We start from the raw sequence: 19,582 nt of genomic DNA on the forward strand, positions 1-19,582 counted from the left end.
CTAAAACCTATGCAACGGATGCGGCGACAATGCCGCATCCTTTGCATTAGTTTTCGACATGAGGCCCATCCGGTTTTTGCTGCTTGCGGCATGCTACTGAGCATGAGCAGTGGAAAAAAACTCATACGGCGGCCGGATGCGGTGTTTGCCGCAGGACGCCGCATGCGGCGTCCATAGGCATGCATTGCAAATCGCGACGCATCGGCCGGATGCGGCACGATGCGTTTTTTTTGCCGGACAAAAAAACGTGCCAGGCAACGTTGCATCTGGCCGCTGCATTGGCTAAATCTGCCGTATGCGTCATAAACCGGACCGAACGCAAGCCCATGCGGCACAATCCGGCACTAATGAAATTCTATGCAAAAAACCCGCAACCGGCGGCAAAAAAAAAGCGGTTGCATTTTTATGCAAGGCGCTGGATTGTGCCGCACAGGAAAAACCGGATGTGTGAAAGCAGCCTTAGTGTGCCCAGGCAGATAATCACATGGAAGTACGCTGGGCCACTTACAAAGCCTGACATGGAGCAAATCAGAATCTAGTACACCAGGTTAAGGGGAGCAAACTCCAGATCAGGGACAGGTGTGTTAAAGGACAAATGGCAACATTGACTACAAAACAGGTTATACAGCCAAAGACAGCTCCCTGCAGCTGATTTGTTGCAGCAGAAGACAAGTGAATAGGATGGTTGTAGCGCTGGTGTCCCTGCACCCCTCGCTTCCCTTTCAGGGATGCTCACTTACTCACCGCCGCGGTCGGCTAAAACCACATTACCCGGCATTCCTGCTCTCCTCCATGTGGGTGCTTCCTGTTTCCTCCTCCCGGGGCCTGTGCACACTGCTGCCCTTCTCTTAAAGGGCTAGCTCACCATTTTCTGGAAGTGCCTATCAGCCTATTGCTTAGAGGCACTGGGAACCTAATGCACTCTCCCACTAGGGAAGGTGAATGGTTAACGTATTCAGTTAGTTAGTGGTTCTGTGCCCTAGCCAGCTACTTGTCAGGTCCCATTATCCACTTCACGTCTATTATAGTGTACAGTGCCCTTGCCTGTCTCCCGGTCCTGTCGGTACTCTGTGTCCATTCTCCCTGGCCATGCCACCAGCCTCAGCTACCCCAGAGGCATATGCTATACTAGAGACTATGCCTGTACAACCCGGCCATACCTCCATCCTCAGCTAACCCAGAGGCCCTTGCTATACTAGAGACTGTGACCACCTAGGCCATGCTACAAGCCTCGGCTACCCCGGAGGTCCTTGCTATACTAGAGACTGCGCCCATCTACCCAAGCCATAGCAACATCCTCAGCTACCCCAGAGGCCCTTGATTTACTAGAAACTGTGCCTATGCACCCAGAGTATGCCACCAGCATCAGCTACCTCAGAGATCCTTGAGATCTTTGCTACACTAGAGACTATGTGTGTCCACCCCGGCCATGCCACCAGTGTCAGTTACCACAGAGAACTTTGGTACACTAGAGACTATGTCTATTACTCCTGGTGTCCATCATTGCCCTAGGAGTCAGCTACCACAGTCCCGGTCACTGCCCTAGGAGTAACACCTGGCATCTGCCTCATAATCAGTGCTTAGTCGAGCCCCTCCCTTACCTCCTAATAAGCCTGGGGTCCCACTGTGGACCAGTGGGTCCACTCCTACTGACCACTATATCATCTCCTGTGGTGATGGTTATACAGGCATTGTGACTTCTAGGGGACCGTGACCATAAAAAGGAAGTCACAAAAAGTTGAAACCAGTTAGATTTGTTTTCATTTTGCTTGTCCTAGTTACCTGCATTGTGATATACTGTAAAATTCTCTCCATCACCTAAGCTTCTGTATATATGATTCAAATTTACTACTAAAAACTTTCTTCTTCATATTTAATTCACGCTATACTGTAGCAGCTGCACAAAGCAATCTTTGGCTACATGACCTATCATGTCAGAAGCAAACTCACCAAAGAACCTCAGCCTTAATATCTTTAGTAGATTATATTATCAAGAAGTTGCAAAATTTCATGATGGCCTTAATTGAGGGTCTGACACATTTTCCACACATTTGTGACTTATCCACAAAATAGATTATTTAGTATATGCTATATCATTTGAGTCTTCTGAGTCCCCACATACTTCTTTAGACACACAATGTGGAGGAATTATAACATACAGTGGCATTTATACTAACACTCCATTTAGAGAAATAGGCACTGACAAGTACTTTCACTCTCACATACTTGTTAGGGAGGAACCATGGGACATACATGCACATAAAGACAGCTACATATTAGATGTTTACATGTTAGATGTTTTCCTCTTTAGTCAACATCATATTACAATGGTTAAGCTGAAAGTAATGCCTCCTGTTTATATACATGCATACTACAACAGATATAGAGAACATAATACAAGATAATAACACAGTAGTAAAGAGCAAGATTTCAGCTACATAACATCTGATCCACCAAAGGCAAATTGTTTTTTTACACTTGTGAAGATAATGCCATTGTCTGGAAAAGTTTTCCTACATTGTCTATCTTTCATTGGTCTAAATAGATGAAAGTTTGCAGGCGCCAAGTCCCGTGGCTGTAGTAGGATAGTTCAGCCAAATTTTGCAATCTGCTCGATGGTTTTGGCACTGATATGGAGCTTGGCATTATCCTTTTGAAACGGAAAAGTTGTCTTCCGTCCCTTTAATCTAGAATTGCAAGCCTTGATCTAAGCATCTTCATGTAGCATTCATAATTGACAGTCCTTCAATCTGCAGGAAATCCAAAAGAATCACAACTTTCCAATCACAAAACAACACATATATTTACTTTATTTCATGGGGAGTTTGTATGTCACCACTCCATAACTGCCATTTCAAAGTTGGCTCATGGTGGTAACACCAAGTTTTAGCTCCTGTGACAATGCTGTCCAGGAAGCACCTCATATTGGTCCATCAGATAATGACCGATATGCATTTGATACTTTTTCTCTTCCTTTGTTAGCATCCATTTGTACCCACCTAGCATAATCTCTGTAATAACCAAAAGTTTCCACCATCTTCTCCATTGCATTAAAGCTATTTGGAGTCAGATACTGTCTTGGTAAATTGCCCTTTAGAAGCTCTTTCTCAGACATCTACAAAAATAACAGGAAATCAGAGGAAAGTTTTAACCTTTATTAAAACGCTGGCCTCCAGTTCAGATGTTTTAAGATAACACAACAAAATATGCAAATTGTTTCTTCAGCGAGTAGAACTCTAGTACCACCTACTGGAGATAGCAATCTTAAAAGTCAAAAGGGACCCTTAAATGATCCTTGTCATGTGGCTTATGATTTATGCCAGATCAGAACCTCAATTTGCAGACACTGTGTTTTGGGATGGTTGTGCCTCATCAGTGAAAACTATGAGATCTGATCTGACTGTATGAGAGGTTAAGATGGGGTCTAAGAGAAAGCTATCTCTCATACTGCCAGATCAGATCTCATACGTTGAATTGACGAGGGACACCCATCCCAAAACATTGTATCTGCAAATTGAGGTTCTGATCTGGCATAAATACTAGAGATGATCGACTACCTCAAATATTCGGCTTCGCGAATATTTGCCGAATTGGTCGCCGCTATTTGACTATTCTCAAATATTCGATGCACAATGTAAGTCTATGGGAAACCCGAATAACAACTACTCGAAACTATTCGGGCTTCCCATAGACTTACATTGCGCATCAAATATTCGCATAGCGGCGACCTATTCGTCGGACATTCGAATATTCAATGAGCAATGTAGGTCTATGGGAAGCCCAAATAGTTCCAAATAGTTATTATTCGGGTTTCCCATAGACTTACATTGCGCATTGAATATTTGAGAACAGTCGAATAGCGGCGACCTATTCGGCAAATATTCGCGAAGCCGAATATTTGAGGTATTCGATCATCCCTAATAATATTCCCCGGAAAACTTTTTGGCATGCTGATAGGTCATCATTCTAAAGATCTAACAAAATGCACTTTTCATTATATTGCTTAACCCTGTTCTGCACACTAAATTGTACATTAAAAGCCATTCTATTCTAATCTAAACTCTCTGTATTGTAAGCTTTACATAATCACTTACATAATCAGGGTGCTGATTGGCTGCTCTGCAGCCTATCAACAAGCTTTATTAGTTTGGCAAACCCGAACAGGAACCAGATGTGCAGTCAAAAGTTTGTGTTCACTGTTCAGCATCGACCAAAAGGTGTTTGGTATGGACACCAAACTTTACAGTTCGGGTTTGCTGATCCCTAATATTGTTTGAATTGCAAAAGGTATCTGACTCCAAAATACAATGTCTAGTAGTGCATTCAGTTCAATTTCCTCTTGAATTACCTGGTCATGATGTTAGTACAGTGTTTTCCTGACAGCAAAAATCTTGCATACTGCAAAAAGAAACTTCACTTTTGCACAGCTTTAACACTAAATAAAACTTGTTTCTAGCCAAGTGTTACAGGTTTATAGCTATGATTGGGACTGTCACACTACAAAATTGAAGGCAATGAAGGGCATAGACCCACTTCTCCCTGAACCAGGAATTCCCTGGAGTACGTGACTAAGTTCCTAACCAGTTTTCACCAGAGGCATCTGATGGTTAGGTTGGACTTAATTGACGATAGGCACGAGGAAGCACCCTGGGGAAGCTCCTGGTTGCTGTGCTCCACCAAGGTGAAAAGACAGACATGGGTAAAGAAACAACAATCATACTATGCACACCACACTAAAGGAAGGAGTAAAAGGAAGGGATTAGTGAGGCAAAAAACAGGGAATAAAGGATGAAAAGACACCAAACAAACTTCCAAGCAGCTATCTCTAGCTATGGTTCCTACTAAACCTCCATAGTAAGAAAAAGGTATAAACTCTACTGGCAATTACGCAAGCTTATAAGTGAGTAATTATAGTAGAGGGTAGTGGAAAAATCAAAACAGCAAAGATAAGCTATAATGGAAAGCTTAAAGTGACCAAAAGAACTGCTAAAGTCCTGCAGCATCAGACCAAGTAAAATCTGCACAGCTAACTGAAAAGCAAAGCAGATCCGCCTGGTGCAAGTATGCATGTAGTTATGCGTTGCAATTTTCTGACACCTTAAATAGAGGAGACAACTCTCTGTCATGGGTAGAGATGAGCGAACCGGTCCCGGTTCGGCTCGAGGTCGGTTCGCCGAACGGAGGTCCCGTTCGAGTTCGGCTCGTCGAACGTTCGACGAACCAAACTCGAACTGCATAGGAAACAATGGCAGGCAATCACAAACACAGAAAAACACCTAGAAAACACCCTCAAAGGTGTCCAAAAGGTGACAAACAACTCACAACACAACACAAACACATGGGAAAGTGACAAGGACATATTCTCATGCGAAAACAAAACAGCTGGACAAGGAAAAAGAGGAGGACACACAGATATATGAGTATATGCAAGGAAACATCGATTCCATTATTGTGCAACTTGAGCCCTGCTCATTTTAGGCTTCCAATCTGGATAAATTGCCTGAGCTCGCCACGTACGCCTTGGGGATCTTGTCGTGTCCTGCAGCCAGCGTTCTCTCGGAACCTGTCTTCAGTGCTGCTGGGGGTCTGCTGGCAGATAAGCACACGTGTCTGTCCACTGACAATGTGGACATGGCTCTCAGAGGACTTTTCTTCCCCTGGGTCAGCCAGGGGACGGGAAAGGCACGCGTATTTTTGAGAGTGCTTCATGCAAAGCATCTTTTTCTTTTTGAAAAGGGGCATCAACTGATGTCAGTCAAGTGGGGTGTGTGTGGCCCAATTAGTGCCAACGAGGGAGACTGTGGTTGGAGTCCCCTCGCTGTGTTTCTAAAAGAACCAAAATGAACAAATCATGGCTCTCAGAGGACTTTTCTTCCCCTGGGTCAGCCAGGGGACGGGAAAGGCACGCGTATTTTTGAGAGTGCTTCATGCAAAGCATCTTTTTCTTTTTCAAAAGGGGGTTCAACCGATGCCAGTCAAGTGGGGTGTGTGTGGCCCAGTTAGTGGAAACGAGGGAGACTGTGGTTGGAGTCCCCTCGCTGTGTTTCTAAAAGAACCAAGATGAACAAGTCATGGCTCTCAGAGGACTTTTCTTCCCCTGGGTCAGCCAGGGGACGGGAAAGGCACGCGTATTTTTGAGAGTGCTTCATGCAAAGCATCTTTTTCTTTTTCAAAAGGGGGCTCAACCGATGCCAGTCAAGTGGGGTGTGTGTGGCCCAGTAAGTGGAAACGAGGGAGATTGTGGTTGGAGTCCCCTCGCTGTGTTTCTAAAAGAACCAAGATGAACAAGTCATGGCTCTCAGAGGACTTTTCTTCCCCTGGGTCAGCCAGGGGACGGGAAAGGCACGCCTATTTTTGAGAGTGCTTCATGCAAAGCATCTTTTTCTTTTTCAAAAGGGGGCTCAACCGATGCCAGTCAAGTGGGGTGTGTGTGGCCCAGTTAGTGGAAACGAGGGAGACTGTGGTTGGAGTCCCCTCGCTGTGTTTCTAAAAGAACCAAGATGAACAAGTCATGGCTCTCAGAGGACTTTTCTTCCCCTGGGTCAGCCAGGGGACGGGAAAGGCACGCGTATTTTTGAGAGTGCTTCATGCAAAGCATCTTTTTCTTTTTCAAAAGGGGGCTCAACCGATGCCAGTCAAGTGGGGTGTGTGTGGCCCAGTTAGTGGAAACGAGGGAGACTGTGATTGGAGTCCCCTCGCTGTGTTTCTAAAAGAACCAAGATGAACAAGTCATGGCTCTCAGAGGACTTTTCTTCCCCTGGGTCAGCCAGGGGACGGGAAAGGCACGCGTATTTTTGAGAGTGCTTCATGCAAAGCATCTTTTTCTTTTTCAAAAGGGTGCTCAACCGATGCCAGTCAAGTGGGGTGTGTGTGGCCCAGTTAGTGGAAACGAGGGAGACTGTGGTTGGAGTCCCCTCGCTGTGTTTCTAAAAGAACCAAGATGAACAAGTCATGGCTCTCAGAGGACTTTTCTTCCCCTGGGTCAGCCAGGGGACGGGAAAGGCACGCGTATTTTTGAGAGTGCTTCATGCAAAGCATCTTTTTCTTTTTCAAAAGGGGGTTCAACCGATGCCAGTCAAGTGGGGTGTGTGTGGCCCAATTAGTGCCAACGAGGGAGACTGTGGTTGGAGTCCCCTCGCTGTGTTTCTAAAAGAACCAAAATGAACAAATCCTGGCTCTCAGAGGACTTTTCTTCCCCTGGGTCAGCCAGGGGACGGGAAAGGCACGCGTATTTTTGAGAGTGCTTCATGCAAAGCATCTTTTTCTTTTTCAAAAGGGTGCTCAACCGATGCCAGTCAAGTGGGATGTGTGTGGCCCAGTTAGTGGAAACGAGGGAGACTGTGGTTGGAGTCCCCTCGCTGTGTTTCTAAAAGAACCAAGATGAACAAGTCATGGCTCTCAGAGGACTTTTCTTCCCCTGGGTCAGCCAGGGGACGGGAAAGGCACGCGTATTTTTGAGAGTGCTTCATGCAAAGCATCTTTTTCTTTTTCAAAAGGGGGTTCAACCGATGCCAGTCAAGTGGGGTGTGTGTGGCCCAGTTAGTGGAAACGAGGGAGACTGTGGTTGGAGTCCCCTCGCTGTGTTTCTAAAAGAACCAAGATGAACAAGTCATGGCTCTCAGAGGACTTTTCTTCCCCTGGGTCAGCCAGGGGACGGGAAAGGCACGCGTATTTTTGAGAGTGCTTCATGCAAAGCATCTTTTTCTTTTTCAAAAGGGGGCTCAACCGATGCCAGTCAAGTGGGGTGTGTGTGGCCCAGTAAGTGGAAACGAGGGAGACTGTGGTTGGAGTCCCCTCGCTGTGTTTCTAAAAGAACCAAGATGAACAAGTCATGGCTCTCAGAGGACTTTTCTTCCCCTGGGTCAGCCAGGGGACGGGAAAGGCACGCCTATTTTTGAGAGTGCTTCATGCAAAGCATCTTTTTCTTTTTCAAAAGGGGGCTCAACCGATGCCAGTCAAGTGGGGTGTGTGTGGCCCAGTTAGTGGAAACGAGGGAGACTGTGGTTTGAGTCCCCTCGCTGTGTTTCTAAAAGAACCAAGATGAACAAGTCATGGCTCTCAGAGGACTTTTCTTCCCCTGGGTCAGCCAGGGGACGGGAAAGGCACGCGTATTTTTGAGAGTGCTTCATGCAAAGCATCTTTTTCTTTTTCAAAAGGGGGCTCAACCGATGCCAGTCAAGTGGGGTGTGTGTGGCCCAGTTAGTGGAAACGAGGGAGACTGTGATTGGAGTCCCCTCGCTGTGTTTCTAAAAGAACCAAGATGAACAAGTCATGGCTCTCAGAGGACTTTTCTTCCCCTGGGTCAGCCAGGGGACGGGAAAGGCACGCGTATTTTTGAGAGTGCTTCATGCAAAGCATCTTTTTTTTTTTGAAAAGGGGCATCAACTGATGTCAGTCAAGTGGGGTGTGTGTGGCCCAATTAGTGCCAACGAGGGAGACTGTGGTTGGAGTCCCCTCGCTGTGTTTCTAAAAGAACCAAAATGAACAAATCCTGGCTCTCAGAGGACTTTTCTTCCCCTGGGTCAGCCAGGGGACGGGAAAGGCACGCGTATTTTTGAGAGTGCTTCATGCAAAGCATCTTTTTCTTTTTCAAAAGGGTGCTCAACCGATGCCAGTCAAGTGGGGTGTGTGTGGCCCAGTTAGTGGAAACGAGGGAGACTGTGGTTGGAGTCCCCTCGCTGTGTTTCTAAAAGAACCAAGATGAACAAGTCATGGCTCTCAGAGGACTTTTCTTCCCCTTGGTCAGCCAGGGGACGGGAAAGGCACGCGTATTTTTGAGAGTGCTTCATGCAAAGCATCTTTTTCATTTTCAAAAGGGGCATCAACTGATGTCAGTCAAGTGGGGTGTGTGTGGCCCAATTAGTGCCAACGAGGGAGACTGTGGTTGGAGTCCCCGCGCTGTGTTTTACATGCTTTTAGAAGGGCATGACATGGCTTAGAGGTTGACTTTCAGCATCTGGAAACTGTTGGCTACCAAAATGCTGCCTTTCCAACCTTTTTAACCGAGGATTTTCGAGACCTTATGCCCATCGCAGTGCCCCAAGAGCCGATGCCCAGGCGCCACTCCTTCTCCAACAAAGGCGTGCACGCGCTACACCAGCATGTCACACTAAACATCACTGATTCCTTGAGAAACTCTGTGTGACAGGGTGCATTTCACCACAGATAATTGGCCCAGTAAGCATGGACAGGGGCGTTACATGTCGCTGACTGGGCAATGGGTTACTGTGGGGAGAGATGGAGAAGGGTCTGCTGTACAAGTCTTGCCGTCCCCACGAGTTGTTTCAATCCTTCTTCTGTATGTAGAAGTTAATACACTGCTTCTGCCTCTTCAACCTCGTGTGGGTCCTCCACCTTGGCGCAAACCCTGTGTGGTCAGGCCACTCTTCCTTGTAACTGCGCACAAGGACTACCACACACCTCCTTACTATGCTGGCAGCAGAGCTCAATGCCATCAGGCGGTCAAAGTTTTACTTTGAAATGTATGGGAAATGTGAGTCACACCGCTGAGAAGTTGTGGACGGTTAGCTCTGGAGACCGAGTTTCATCAATGGTTGTCTCCACTCAACCAGCAGCCAGGGAAGGCCGGGTGCGACAATGATGCAAACATGGGTGCAGCCCTTCGCTGTGACAATGTGACACACGTGCCTTGTGTGGTTCACGTGTTGAGCCTGGTTGTCCAGCAATTTTTAAAGCACTATCCTGGCCCACATGGCCTTCTGCAGAGAGCACGGTGTAACGCCTTCCTTGATACACACACTCAGATGGGCTGTAAATGATAGGCTATAGGGAAGCCACTCACCAAGCAGGACCCCTAGAACCCTGAAACACTTTAACCCCTATACAGGGATTAGGAATTGCACAGGGCCCAAGGTGATTAATATCTGTGGAAGGCTGCAGTTCCAGAGAATAGTAGTCAGGCAGGGTCAAAACATTAATTGAGGAACAGGAACAGAATGGGACGGCCAGGACTTAATCAGAAAACAAGCAGAGGTGAAATGCGGATCGGCCAACAAGGTACATAAACAGCAAGCAGGAAAAGTAGTCAGGTAACAAGCACACAAAATCATAAAACTGAACTGGGGGTAAAAGCAGAGCTATGTCTGGCAGTGGTCTGCAGACAGGATGGGCATAAAAAAGGGTGTGGTGTCTTCCCATTGGTTGTAGCTGAATGATGGTATTTCATCTGTGAGATACCCACCAGCTACATTCAGCCAGAGATTCTGCATCTGTCAAGGTAATGCAGCCCAGTGGGTGAGCATAACCTGCATCCACCTGCGCCGCTGGCATCGACTCCTCTCCCATCATCAGCACTATTCATGAAAGGAACACGTTGTCACCTGGCGACCGGAGTACAAATTGACGGAGCGGACTCCGTTGGTGACTTAACAGCCGTGTGCGGCAATGATGCAAACCTGGCTGCGCGCCATCGTCAGGGCAATGTGACACACGTGCCTTGTATGGCTCACGTGTTGAACCTAATTCTCCAGCAATTTTTAAAACACCATCACGGCCTACATGGCCTTGTGCAGCGGGCACGCTCGCTATGTGCTCACTTCCATCGTGCGCACACAGCAGCTCAACAACTTTCGTCTCTACAGAAGTCTTTAGGTCTGGTGGTTAAACGCCTGAAATGCGATGTGCCCACACGCAGGAATTTGAATCTGCACATGTTGCAGCGTTTGTGGCAGCACCGCCGAACCCTGCTGCAATACGTTATGACATATAGCCTGGGATAACTTGATCCAGAGGTGGTGCAGATCACGCTGCTGGAGTGGTGTCAGATCAAGGACCTATGCACCCTGCTACACATTTTACAAATGTCGACGAAGATGTTTAGCACTGGCAATGTCATTCTTAGCGTGACAATTCTGGTCATCTACATGATGGAGCACACTGTAATTATTATTCGGAGTCAGGTGTTGGGACAAGAGGAAGGGGAGGAAGTACAGGAGGAGTCATATGCGGAAGGGATAACAAGATCTACGAGGTCCAGATGGTCAGCGGCACCTATGCGGCAGTCATGGTGAGGGAGAGGGATTAACAAGGGCGCATAGTATCAGCAAAAAGTGTTGAGGAAGGTGCAGGAGCCCATGAAGAAATGGAGGACGAACTGGCGATGGGCATGGAAGACTCAGCAGATGAGTGAGAGCTTGCTCACATTTCGGTTGTGCGAGGTTGTGGGGAGAGGGCAGAGGAAGGAGGCACGATTCTCACCTCTCTGCCACCAACACACCAAGGACTTGGTTCTCCTGCATGCACAAGACACATGAGCGCCTTCTTGCTGCACTACCTACAACATGACCCTCGGATTGTACGAATTCAAAGTAATCCAGAATACTGGGTTGCCACACTGTTAGATCCCCGGTACAAGACAAAATTTGGCAAAATAATTCCTGCCATAGAAATGGACGCACGTATACAGGAGTATCTGCAGAATGTGGTACGCAATCTTAGATCTACTTTTCCACTAAACACCAGTGCTGCACAGAGTGAATCTCAACGCTTTGTCATGGATAGGAGGAAATGGTCTTTTACTTGTCCACATCTGAGGGACCGAGGGCTGGCTGCTGTGCTGAGATGGCGTTGAGTACGGTGTCCCTGCAGAGTTGCACTTTTGGTCATATACCAAAATGAGTTGAAAAACGACAGATGCTGGTGGAAAGGGGAACAGGTGTGTTGGAAAGGGGAAAAAAGTTTTGGTCCGTGAATTTGGTGGTTAAGCAACAGTAACATTTGCTGAAGAAACACCATCTGTTACAGTGGGACTGGCAGATTTGGATAAAGTGGTATATACTATGTTACCGCTATATAACGAAAATTAATAAGAAAAGAAAGAGAAAGGTATATATCCCCATCAGCAGTCAGTGTCCACCGTGCTCCCAGTTGGAAAAGGAGAGGTTGGCAACTGGAAGGTTTGGTGGAGGATACAGAGCTGTGTGGCTATGAACTAATAGTAGCCTGAACCGAGTTAGACGCCATTCGGATCTGGAGACTGGGAGCCCTGTTAGCGTCACAGGGTCCACATGCCCACCCAGCCCAGGAACTCCCTGTTAACAACACAGGGGCCATTGAGTACGCTGACCGTGTGCGTAGGGGCACACCTGTGGACAGCAGGCGCATCAGCAGCAGCAGGCCTGTTAATGCCACTGGGCTGCACAAGCAGGACTGGTAGGACAGGAGCTGGTCTTAACCGTTCTGCGTTACCAACTGTGGTGGTGGCCTGCATCGACACCCTATCCTTGCCTACCTCTGGCCTAAAGCCGCAATGGGTTCAACACATGGAGGTGTGCTCTTTCGGAGCATAATAGAAGACTGCACACCTCCTTGTTGGCTCCAGCCCCTTTTATAACCTGGGTCCGCCCCAAACCAGGGTGAACCACAATGCACCTCCTGGAGACAAAAGTAGAGTGACACATCATGAGTGGCATAACTAGCGTCCTATTTGGAACCGCAACTTCAATGATGACCTCATGGCTGCCATGACCCAAACACCGCACCAGTCATCGTCTGACCATCAATAATGCGGTGACAAGTCATAGGGGTGGGCCTCTGCAAGCCATTTGGGAGTACACCTGATGCCCTGTGGTCTATATTGGACCCCCACATCAGGGGCAGGGCCAAAGAGTTCATTACCGGACCTAGTCTCTGATGCAGTAAGTGCCTGAGCATGCTCAGTAGCATGAAATACAGTCTCTGAAAAAAGACTATCAGCTTTAGCATGGTGTCTAGGCACAAAACAGGACTTAGACCCGGCACGGAATGCAAGCACCTGTGCAAAGAGGCTTTTCACACTTAGTGTGGGAGCATGCGCTGTATCCCGAAATGAAGACTTAGCGTCAGGAATAGCACAGTCAGGCTGAGCATACTTACTAGGCGAAACACTGTAATTAGGCTGCAGCTGGGGTAAATCGGCACATGCATGCGCACTAGCTGCCTCTCCACACTTAGGCGTGGAGGGGAAATTGCTCTTGGAGATGCTGTCTATGAACAGAAGGAGAAGCTAAAGGAAGCCTGACTTTCTATCCCTCCGAAATATCAAATGCAGCAATGAATTCCATGAGTTTGCTATAACATTAGCGTAGCAAAATGTGCATGAGGGTGTCATGTAGAGGTGCTATAAATAGCTTGGCACCAGTGGGGCACTAATGGAATACAACAGCCAGTTCTATGATGCCACTAAATGGCAGTATTTTTTGCTATCATTATAGCTTATTAAAAAAAGAGCAGGAGGGTGTCATGCAGAGGTGCTGCACATAGATTTGCACCAGTGGGGCACTAATGGAGTACAACAGCCACTTCTTGTATGCCACTAGGTACACTGACTGTTTGCTAGTATAATGGCTTAGTTAAAAAGAGTTTGAGTGTGCAATGCAGGCAGAGGTGCTGCAAATATCTTTACAATAGTGTGAATAGACAAAAGTACAATAGCCACGTTTAGGATGCCACTAGGTACACTGAGTGTTTGCTAGTATAATGGCTTAGTTAAAAAAAAGTTTGAGTGTGCAATGCAGGCAGAGGTGCTGCAAATATCTTTACAATAGTGTGAATAGACAAAAGTACAATAGCCACGTTTAGGATGCCACTAGGTACACTGACTGTTTGCTAGTATAATGGCTTAGTTAAAAAAAAGTTTGAGTGTGCAATGCAGGCAGACGTGCTGCAAATATCTTTACAATAGTGTGACTAGACAAAAGTCCAATAGCCACGTTTAGGATGCCACTAGGTACACTGACTGTTTGCTAGTATAATGGCTTAGTCAAAAAGAGTTTGAGTGTGCAATGCAGGCAGAGGTGCTGCAAATATCTTCACAATAGTGTGAATAGACAAAAGTACAATAGCCACGTTTAGGATGCCACTAGGTACACTGACTGTTTGCTAGTATAATGGCTTAGTTAAAAAGAGTTTGAGTGTGCAATGCAGGCAGAGGTGCTGCAAATATCTTTACAATAGTGTGAATAGACAAAAGTACAATAGCCACGTTTAGGATGCCACTAGGCACACTGACTGTTTGCTAGTATAATGGCTTAGTTAAAAAGAGTTTGAGTGTGCAATGCAGGCAGAGGTGCTGCAAATATCTTTACAATAGTGTGAATAGACAAAAGTACAATAGCCACGTTTAGGATGCCACTAGGTACACTGAGTGTTTGCTAGTATAATGGCTTAGTTAAAAAAAGTTTGAGTGTGCAATGCAGGCAGAGGTGCTGCAAATATCTTTACAATAGTGTGAATAGACAAAAGTACAATAGCCACGTTTAGGATGCCACTAGGTACACTGACTGTTTGCTAGTATAATGGCTTAGTTAAAAAAAGTTTGAGTGTGCAATGCAGGTAGAGGTGCTGCAAATATCTTTACAATAGTGTGAATAGACAAAAGTACAATAGCCACGTTTAGGATGCCACTAGGTACACTGACTGTTTGATAGTATAATGGCTTAGTTAAAAAAAGTTTGAGTGTGCAATGCAGGCAGAGGTGCTGCAAATATCTTTACAATAGTGTGAATAGACAAAAGTACAATAGCCACGTTTAGGATGCCACTAGGTACACTGACTGTTTGCTAGTATAATGGCTTAGTTAAAAAGAGTTTGAGTGTGCAATGCAGGCAGAGGTGCTGCAAATATCTTTACAATAGTGTGAATAGACAAAAGTACAATAGCCACGTTTAGGATGCCACTAGGTACACTGAGTGTTTGCTAGTATAATGGCTTAGTTAAAAAAAAGTTTGAGTGTGCAATGCAGGCAGAGGTGCTGCAAATATCTTTACAATAGTGTGAATAGACAAAAGTACAATAGCCACGTTTAGGATGCCACTAGGTACACTGACTGTTTGCTAGTATAATGGCTTAGTTAAAAAGAGTTTGAGTGTGCAATGCAGGCAGAGGTGCTGCAAATATCTTTACAATAGTGTGAATAGACAAAAGTACAATAGCCACGTTTAGGATGCCACTAGGTACACTGACTGTTTGCTAGTATAATGGCTTAGTTAAAAAGAGTTTGAGTGTGCAATGCAGGCAGAGGTGCTGCAAATATCTTTACAATAGTTTGAAAAGACAAAAGTACAATAGCCACGTTTAGGATGCCACTAGGTACACTGACTGTTTGCTAGTATAATGGCTTAGTTAAAAAGAGTTTGAGTGTGCAATGCAGGCAGACGTGCTGCAAATATCTTTCCACTAGTGTGACTACACAAAAGTACAATAGCCACGTTCAGGATGCCACTAGGTACACTGACTGTTTGCTAGTATAATGGCTTAGTTAAAAAGAGTTTGAGTGTGCAATGCAGGCAGAGGTGCTGCAAATATCTTTACAATAGTGTGAATAGGCAAAAGTACAATAGCCACGTTTAGGATGCCACTAGGTACACTGAGTGTTTGCTAGTATAATGGCTTAGTTAAAAAAAGTTTGAGTGTGCAATGCAGGCAGAGATGCTGCAAATATCTTTACAATAGTGTTAATAGACAAAAGTACAATAGCCACGTTTAGGATGCCACTAGGTACACTGAGTGTTTGCTAGTATAATGGCTTAGTTAAAAAGAGTTTGAGTGTGCAATGCAGGCAGAGGTGCTGCAAATATCTTTACAATAGTGTGAATAGTCAAAAGTACAATAGCCACGTTTAGGATGCCACTAGGTACACTGACTGTTTGCTAGTATAACGGCTTAGTTAAAAAGAGTTTGAGTGTGCAATGCAGGCAGACGTGCTGCAAATATCTTTCCACTAGTGTGACTACACAAAAGTACAATAGCCACGTTTAGGATGCCACTAGGTACACTGAGTGTTTGCTAGTATAATGGCTTAGTTAAAAAGAGTTTGAGTGTGCAATGCAGGCAGAGGTGCTGCAAATATCTTTACAATAGTGTGAATAGACAAAAGTACAATAGCCACGTTTAGGATGCCACTAGGTACACTGACTGTTTGCTAGTATAATGGCTTAGTTAAAAAGAGTGTGAGTGTGCAATGCAGGCAGAGGTGCTGCAAATATCTTTACAATAGTGTGAATAGACAAAAGTACAATAGCCACGTTTAGGATGCCACTAGGTACACTGAGTGTTTGCTAGTATAATGGCTTAGTTAAAAAAAGTTTGAGTGTGCAATGCAGGCAGAGGTGCTGCAAATATCTTTACAATAGTGTGAATAGACAAAAGTACAATAGCCACGTTTACGATGCCACTAGGTACACTGACTGTTTGCTAGTATAATGGCTTAGTTAAAAAGAGTTTGAGTGTGCAATGCAGGCAGAGGTGCTGCAAATATCTTTACAATAGTGTGAATAGACAAAAGTACAATAGCCACGTTTAGGATGCCACTAGGTACACTGAGTGTTTGCTAGTATAATGGCTTAGTCAAAAAGAGTTTGAGTGTGCAATGCAGGCAGAGGTGCTGCAAATATCTTTACAATAGTGTGAATAGACAAAAGTACAATAGCCACGTTTAGGATGCCACTAGGTACACTGACTGTTTGCTAGTATAATGGCTTAGCTAAAAAGAGTTTGAGTGTGCAATGCAGGCAGACGTGCTGCAAATATCTTTCCACTAGTGTGACTACACAAAAGTACAATAGCCACGTTTAGGATGCCACTAGGTACACTGACTGTTTGCTAGTATAATGGCTTAGTTAAAAAGAGTTTGAGTGTGCAATGCAGGCAGAGGTGCTGCAAATATCTTTACAATAGTGTGAATAGACAAAAGTACAATAGCCACGTTTAGGAGTCCACTAGGTACACTGAGTGTTTGCTAGTATAATGGCTTAGTTAAAAAAAAGTTTGAGTGTGCAATGCAGGCAGAGGTGCTGCAAATATCTTTACAATAGTGTGAATAGACAAAATTACAATAGCCACGTTTAGGATGCCACTAGGTACACTGACTGTTTGCTAGTATAATGGCTTAGTTAAAAAAAGTTTGAGTGTGCAATGCAGGCAGACGTGCTGCCAATATCTTTACAATAGTGTGAATAGACAAAAGTACAATAGCCACGTTTAGGATGCCACTAGGTACACTGACTGTTTGCTAGTATAATGGCTTAGTTAAAAAGAGTTTGAGTGTGCAATGCAGGCAGAGGTGCTGCAAATATCTTTACAATAGTGTGAATAGACAAAAGTACAATAGCCACGTTTAGGATGCCACTAGGTACACTGACTGTTTGCTAGTATAATGGCTTAGTTAAAAAGAGTTTAAGTGTGCAATGCAGGCAGAGGTGCTGCAAATATCTTTGCAATAGTGTGAATAGACAAAAGTACAATAGCCACGTTTAGGATGCCACTAGGTACACTGAGTGTTTGCTAGTATAATGGCTTAGTTAAAAAAAGTTTGAGTGTGCAATGCAGGCAGAGGTGCTGCAAATATCTTTACAATAGTGTGAATAGACAAAAGTACAATAGCCACGTTTACGATGCCACTAGGTACACTTACTGTTTGCTAGTATAATGGCTTAGTTAAAAAGAGTTTGAGTGTGCAATGCAGGCAGAGGTGCTGCAAATATCTTTACAATAGTGTGAATAGACAAAAGTACAATAGCCACGTTTAGGATGCCACTAGGTACACTGAGTGTTTGCTAGTATAATGGCTTAGTCAAAAAGAGTTTGAGTGTGCAATGCAGGCAGAGGTGCTGCAAATATCTTTACAATAGTGTGAATAGACAAAAGTACAATAGCCATGTTTAGGATGCCACTAGGTACACTGACTGTTTGCTAGTATAATGGCTTAGCTAAAAAGAGTTTGAGTGTGCAATGCAGGCAGACGTGCTGCAAATATCTTTCCACTAGTGTGACTACACAAAAGTACAATAGCCACGTTTAGGATGCCACTAGGTACACTGACTGTTTGCTAGTATAATGGCTTAGTTAAAAAGAGTTTGAGTGTGCAATGCAGGCAGAGGTGCTGCAAATATCTTTACAATAGTGTGAATAGACAAAAGTACAATAGCCACGTTTAGGAGTCCACTAGGTACACTGAGTGTTTGCTAGTATAATGGCTTAGTTAAAAAAAGTTTGAGTGTGCAATGCAGGCAGAGGTGCTGCAAATATCTTTACAATAGTGTGAATAGACAAAATTACAATAACCACGTTTAGGATGCCACTAGGTACACTGACTGTTTGCTAGTATAATGGCTTAGTTAAAAAAAGTTTGAGTGTGCAATGCAGGCAGACGTGCTGCAAATATCTTTACAATAGTGTGAATAGACAAAAGTACAATAGCCACGTTTAGGATGCCACTAGGTACACTGACTGTTTGCTAGTATAATGGCTTAGTTAAAAAGAGTTTGAGTGTGCAATGCAGGCAGAGGTGCTGCAAATATCTTTACAATAGTGTGAATAGACAAAAGTACAATAGCCACGTTTAGGATGCCACTAGGTACACTGACTGTTTGCTAGTATAATGGCTTAGTTAAAAAGAGTTTAAGTGTGCAATGCAGGCAGAGGTGCTGCAAATATCTTTACAATAGTGTGAATAGACAAAAGTACAATAGCCACGTTTAGGATGCCACTAGGTACACTGAGTGTTTGCTAGTATAATGGCTTAGTTAAAAAAAGTTTGAGTGTGCAATGCAGGCAGAGGTGCTGCAAATATCTTTACAATAGTGTGAATAGACAAAAGTACAATAGCCACGTTTACGATGCCACTAGGTACACTGACTGTTTGCTAGTATAATGGCTTAGTTAAAAAGAGTTTGAGTGTGCAATGCAGGCAGAGGTGCTGCAAATATCTTTACAATAGTGTGAATAGACAAAAGTACAATAGCCACGTTTAGGATGCCACTAGGTACACTGACTGTTTGCTAGTATAATGGCTTAGTCAAAAAGAGTTTGAGTGTGCAATGCAGGCAGAGGTGCTGCAAATATCTTTACAATAGTGTGAATAGACAAAAGTACAATAGCCACGTTTAGGATGCCACTAGGTACAATGACTGTTTGCTAGTATAATGGCTTAGCTAAAAAGAGTTTGAGTGTGCAATGCAGGCAGACGTGCTGCAAATATCTTTCCACTAGTGTGACTACACAAAAGTACAATAGCCACGTTTAGGATGCCACTAGGTACACTGACTGTTTGCTAGTATAATGGCTTAGTTAAAAAGAGTTTGAGTGTGCAATGCAGGCAGAGGTGCTGCAAATATCTTTACAATAGTGTGAATAGACAAAAGTACAATAGCCACGTTTAGGATTCCACTAGGTACACTGAGTGTTTGCTAGTATAATGGCTTAGTTAAAAAAAGTTTGAGTGTGCAATGCAGGCAGAGGTGCTGCAAATATCTTTACAATAGTGTGAATAGACAAAAGTACAATAGCCACATTTAGGATGCCACTAGGTACACTGACTGTTTGCTAGTATAATGGCTTAGTTAAAAAGAGTTTGAGTGTGCAATGCAGGCAGAGGTGCTGCAAATATCTTTACAATAGTGTGAATAGACAAAAGTACAATAGCCACGTTTAGGATGCCACTAGGTACACTGACTGTTTGCTAGTATAATGGCTTAGTTAAAAAGAGTTTGAGTGTGCAATGCAGGCAGAGGTGCTGCAAATATCTTTACAATAGTGTGAATAGACAAAAGTACAATAGCCACGTTTAGGATGCCACTAGGTACAC

The 19,582-nt window shown here is 44.6% G+C and overlaps 1 long non-coding RNA gene across 1 annotated transcript in view; it reads right to left on the reverse strand.

Moving 5' to 3' along the window:
* Positions 1-444: 444 nt before the first annotated feature.
* LOC142296716 (uncharacterized) overlaps positions 445-19,582 on the reverse strand; it is a 120,385-nt gene continuing 101,247 nt past the window's right edge. Inside the window, exon 3 of the long non-coding RNA XR_012751689.1 lies at positions 445-3,115. This is a non-coding gene — a long non-coding RNA (uncharacterized LOC142296716). The remainder of the gene's footprint in view (positions 3,116-19,582) is intronic.

This window comes from Anomaloglossus baeobatrachus, chromosome 3 (genome assembly GCF_048569485.1).
Source record: "Anomaloglossus baeobatrachus isolate aAnoBae1 chromosome 3, aAnoBae1.hap1, whole genome shotgun sequence".
Taxonomy (NCBI): Eukaryota; Metazoa; Chordata; class Amphibia; order Anura; family Aromobatidae; genus Anomaloglossus; species Anomaloglossus baeobatrachus.